Source organism: Schistocerca gregaria, unplaced genomic scaffold, assembly GCF_023897955.1.
Source record: "Schistocerca gregaria isolate iqSchGreg1 unplaced genomic scaffold, iqSchGreg1.2 ptg000166l, whole genome shotgun sequence".
Lineage (NCBI taxonomy): Eukaryota > Metazoa > Arthropoda > Insecta > Orthoptera > Acrididae > Schistocerca > Schistocerca gregaria.
In genome coordinates, this window is record NW_026061722.1 from 43,313 (window position 1) to 49,195 (window position 5,883).

The window sequence follows — 5,883 nt, forward strand, 5'->3', positions numbered from 1 at the left end:
ATTGACAGTCAGAACTTTCCTCATAATCACTCTCGTTAGTATTGTATTCTCTCTCCTTTTTTCCATTTACCTTCAGAATCTTTCTCTCTTTTTTGAGTTCTTAATTTTATTCTCTTTCGCAGAAAGTTTTCTGTTTGCTCTTTCTTCTTTGTCAATGTTCTTTTTTCTATTTCTCCCATTAATGACTTTTAACTCTTTTTTTGTACGGCGAATCAGTTAAAACAACGTTGTTCCCCCTTTTCAGTCTCACTCTTTTCTTGCTTTCGTTAACTTTTGACAAGAAAATCAGAATCTCAGGTGAAATATGAAATGAGGAGGTTGTGTTGTCAGTTGTCATCCAAGAGCACCCAAGATTAGAACAATTAGCCCCAATAACTTTGTTATTCTTAGGCGGCAGTTCATTGTAACAATTCGCTGAAACCTCGTCCCCTTGATTATCCAGCCCGTTTGAGTCGTCTTTTTCAGCTGGTGTGCTAGGTGAAGGCAATTCCAATTGTTCAGATATAATAACCTCTTTATCTGACGGCCTATCACGTCCGCTGTCAGTTGTGTGTGCCGGGAGGAAGTGTGCGTCGTGAATATGGATGGGTCCGTGGGCCATATTGCAGTAGCTTCGAAACCTTTAATAGCGGTTTTCATTGTTGCGCTTTAGACGAAAGCTGAACCAAAAAGCGTTGAAATTTGAAAGATAGTTACGACTTTCGCTGCATGGTTCCGTAGCCATTTTCGAAGCTGATCACTATAACGAGGATTTATAAAACAAACATCAAGCGGCTGAAGTCTGTGAGAGCAATGTGGTGGTAAACAAACGCCACTCTCCCTCGCGTACTCCATAACGTCAATGTTCGTGGTATGTGCTGAGTGGCCATCTGATATAAGGAGAACTGGGACCTGCTTTGATGCCTTAGAAAATACCACTAATTGTGGAAACCATACAAAGAAGGACTCTGTGGCCATACATGCTGTGCTGTGGACCTCAGCGCAACCTCCTGCTGCCTGTCCTAACTCAAATTCTTTCTGCTTCTTCTTTCGTGGAAAAATAATCGTAGGAGGAATGTCAGCTCCGCTTGCTGACGTACTAATGAGGCTGGTTGCAGTTTCGCCCCTTTCTGCAGATGTTAACGATTGCACTGGACGGTTCCCTTTGCAAGCTGCGATGTTCGATTAGTTTTTAGCATTAACCGAGACGCCTGTTCCATCACAATTAGTTATTTGAGAAGTCATTAGTTTGTGATTGTCAGTTACATCTGTAAGCAACGAAAAAAACCTATCGACAGCTACTTTATTAAAATCCATGATTCTTGTACCAGATGTTGCTTCGGGCTTGCTAACAAACCCGCATTTGCTTCTTCATTGTTTCATGATGTAATAAAGATTTCGATTTGTTTTGCTCGAAATTTTCGAAAAGGTATCTGTGAAACGTGCAAAAATTGAAATGGCAAAACTGTGCACCTGCCGAAATACGAGTGCGTATACTCATTTGAAAAAATGTTCCTAAACTGCTTCTGATACGCTAGAGGTTACCTCACAGTAAACAGCAATTGTAGTTGACCATTTGCCTGCACCGTATAAAGTACGGCCAATAAAATATTTTTGTAGGGAGGACACATCATCTCATCCTAAATGGAGAGTTCATCTATACGTGTAAAAGTAACCACTTGTGCCAGAGGGAAGCGTGTTGGGAGCCTTACTGTTCATGTTGTATATTAACATTACAGATAATATAAGAAAGCTCACATATTTCGAAAATGATGCCGATATCGACATTGAGGTAACAAAGGTCGTGTGAAGCGATATGCACGTACAGGGGATAGTAAAAATGTGACCACCTATACTTGCATCTACATGGATACTCTGCAAATCACATTTAAGTGCCTGGCAGGTTGTTCATCGAACCACCTTCACAAGTCTCTATTATTCCAATCTCGCATAGCACCCGGAAAGAATGATCACCTGTGTCTTTCCATACGAGCTCTGACTTCCCTTATTTTATCGTTGTGGTCGTTTCTCCCTACGTAGGTCGGTGTCAACAAAATATTTTCGCATTCGGAGGAAAAAGTTGGTGATTGGAATTTCGTGAGAAGATTCCGTCGCAAAGAAAAACGCTTTTCTTTTAATGATGTCCAGCCAAAATCCTGTATCACTTGTGTGACACACTCTCTCATATTTCGCGATAATAGGAGGACGTGCTGCCTTTCTTTGGACTTTTTCGATCTACTCCGTCAGTCCGATCTTTTAAGGATCCCACATTTCCCAGCAGTATTCTAAAAGAGGACGGACAAGCGTAGTGTAGGCAGTGTCCTTTGTAGGTCTGTTACGTTTTCTAAGTGTTGTGCCAATAAAACGCAGTCTTCGGTTAGCCTTAACCGCAACATTTTCTATGTGTTCTTTCCAATTTAAGTTGTTCGTTATTGTATAATAATAATGGCGTGTGACGAGGGCCTCCCATCGGGTAGATCGTTCGCCTGGTGCAAGTCTTTCGATTTGACGCCACTTCGGCGACTTGCGCGTCGATGGGGATGAAATGATGATTAGTACAACACAACACCCAGTCCCTGAGCGGAGAAAATCTCCGACCCAGCCGGGAATCTAACCCGGTCTTTTAGGATTGACAGTCTGTCGTGCTGACCACTCAGCTACCGCGGGCGGACGTTAGTTATTGTAACACCTAGTTAGTTAGTTGACTTTACGGCTTTTAGATTAGACTACAACTTCTCTGATAGTGATTCGTCCATTCTGCTTCACCAGCAATATTGCGGGATCAGTAACGACCTGATTTGCGGATATTGCGGGCTTACCTTAACTGTCTTCTGTCTTCATTGATTAGCGGCTACCTTTGAAATGGTTGTACCACTCCTTTAGCCCTGCAGTACCCATTACTTTGTCCACAAACACACGATGGTTTCAACTTGAGAATCGCCAAGCTTGGAGCCAAATGTGATGTAAAGACGTCATTTTGCTCAGAATACTAAATCCAACGTGTACGACTTGCAAGTGTTCCGAAGTAGTGGAGAAAATCAGGTATGTGTGCTAAATATGCCTGAAAACATGAGCCCATGCGCGCCCTGATACCATTGTTGATTTCAACAATTAAAAAAGGTCGGATATTTTTTGAACAGCTCATGTATATAGGCCATCGCCAGTGATGTCGAAAGAGCAAGATACCCCTAACTACGCCAGTTGTATAGGTAGTTCGAATGGAGCGGTCTATTGTCTGACGTATCTCCATAACAGCTCCGAACCGAATACCCCAAAGTTCGACAAATGGTTCAAATGGCTCTGAGCACTATGGGTCTTAACATCTATGGTCATCAGTCCCCTAGAACTTACAACTACTTAAACCTAACTAACCTAAGGACATCACAAAACACCCAGCCATCACGAGGCAGACAAAATTCCTGACCCCGCCGTGAATCGAACCCGGGAACCCAGACGCGGAAAGCGAGAACGCTACCTTCACGTCAGGAATCAAGCTGAGCTCAGAAGGGCGCAATTCCGGGGCTGTCTCAGGCCGATACTGATCTTCGGCCTGACGTGGCTGCTTGTCCTGTTCCCGGGGTTGCCCCTCAGTCTGCAAGATCCGAGCAGTCGCAGAGGGTGGTCTTACTGGTAGTTGGGAGCTCCAACGTCAGGCGCGTAATGGGGCCCCTTAGGGATATGGCAGCAAGAGAGGGGAAGAAAACCAATGTGCAATCCGTGTGCATACCGGGGTGGGTCATTCCAGATGTGGAAAGGGTCCTTCCGGATGCCATGAAGGGTACAGGTTGCACCCATTTGCAGGTGGTCGCTCATGTCGACACCAATGATGTGTGTCGCTATGGATCGGAGGAAACCCTTCCAGGCTATCTGATTTGGTGAAGACTGCCAGTCTCGCTAGCCGGATGAAAGCAGAGCTCACCGCTCACCATCTGCAGCATCGTCGACAGGACTGACTGCGGGCCTTTGGTGAAGAGCTGAGTAAAGGGTCTGAATCAGAGGCTGAGATTGTTCTGTGACCGTGTGGGCTGCAGATTCCTCGACTTAAGCCATAGGGTGGTGGGGTTTCGGGTTCCGCTGGCTAGGTCAGGAGTCCACTACCCGCAACAAGCGGCTACACGGGTTGTGTGGCGTGAGCTGGGCGGTTTTTTAGGTTAGATGGCATTGGGCAAGTACAAAAAGGGCGGCAGCCTCAACGAGTTCGGGGCAAAGCAGGACATGAGGGGACGAAGCAGCAATCGGTATTGTAATGGTAAACTGTCGAAGCTGCGTTGGTAAAGTACCGGAACTTCAAGCGCTGATAGAAAGTACCGAAGCTGAAATCGTTATAGGTACAGAATGCTGGCTGAAACCAGAGAGAAATTCTGCCGAAATTTTTACAAAGGTACAGACAGATATAAAGGATAGATTGCATGCAACCGGTGGTGGAGAGTTAGTCGCTGTTAGTAGAAGTTTATCCTGTAGTGAAGTAGAAGTGGATAGTTCCTGTGAATTATTATGGGTGGAGGTTACACGCAACAGCCGAGCTAGGTTAATAATTGGCTCCTTTTACCGACCTCCCGACCCAGGAGCATTAGCGGCAGAACAACTGAGAGAAAATTTGGAATACATTTCTCATCAATTTTCTCAGCATGTTATAGTCTTAGGTAGAGATTTCAATTTACCAGATATAGACTGGGACACTCAGATGTTTAGGATGGGGCGTAGGGACAGAGCGTCGAGTGACATTATACTGAGTGCGCTATCCGAAAATTACCTCATGCAATTAAACAGAGAACCGACTCGTGGAGATGACATCTAGGACCTACTGATAACAAACAGACCCAAACTTTTGGACTCTGTATGTGCAGAACAGGGATTAGTGATCATAAGGCTGTTGCAACATCCCTGAATATGGAAGTTAATATGAATATAAAAAGAGGGAGGAAGGCTTACGTGTTTAGCAAGGGTAATAGAAGGCAGATTTCAGTCTACCTAACAGATCAAAACGAAAATTTCTGTTCTGACACTGACAATGTTGAGTATTTTTGGAAAAAGTTCAAGGCAATCGAAAAATGCGTTTTAGACAGGTACGTGTAGAGTCAAACTGTGAGGGACGGGATAAACCCACCGTGGTTCAACAACAAAGTTAGGAAACTACTGCGAAAGCAAAGACAGCTTCACTCCAAGTATAAACGCAGCCAAAACCTCTCAGACAAACAGAAGCTAAACGATGTCAAAGTTAGCGTAAGGAGGGCTATGCGTGAAGCGTTCAGTGAATTCGAAAGTAAAATTCTATGTACCGACTTGACAGAATATCCTAGAAAGTTCTGGTCTCAATTTAAATCAGTAAGTGGTTGGAAACAGCATGTCCAGACACTCCGGGGTGATGATGGCATTGAAACAGAGGATGACAGGCGTAAAGCTGAAATACTAAACACCTTTTTCCAAAGATGTTTCATAGAGGAAGACCGCACTGCAGTTCCTTCTCTAAATCCTAGCACAAACGAGAAAATGGCTGACATCGAAATAAGTGTCCAAGGAGTAGAAAAGCAACTGGAATCACTCAACAGAGGAAAGTCCACTGGACCTGACGGGGTACCAATTCGATTCTACACAGTACGCGAAAGAACTTGCCCTCCCTTTTAACAGCCGTGTACCGCAAGTCTCTAGGGGAACGGAAGGCTCCAAATGATTGGAAAAGAGCACAGGTAGTCCGAGTCTTCAAGAAGGGTCGTAGAGCAGATGCGCAAAACTATAGACCTATATCTCTGACGTCGATCTGTTGTAGAATTTTAGAACATGTTTTTTGCTCGAGTATCATGTCGTTTTTGGAAACCCAGAATCTACTCTGTAGGAATCAACACGGATTCCGGAAACATCCATCGTGTGAGACCCAACTCACTTTATTTGTTCATGAGACCCAGA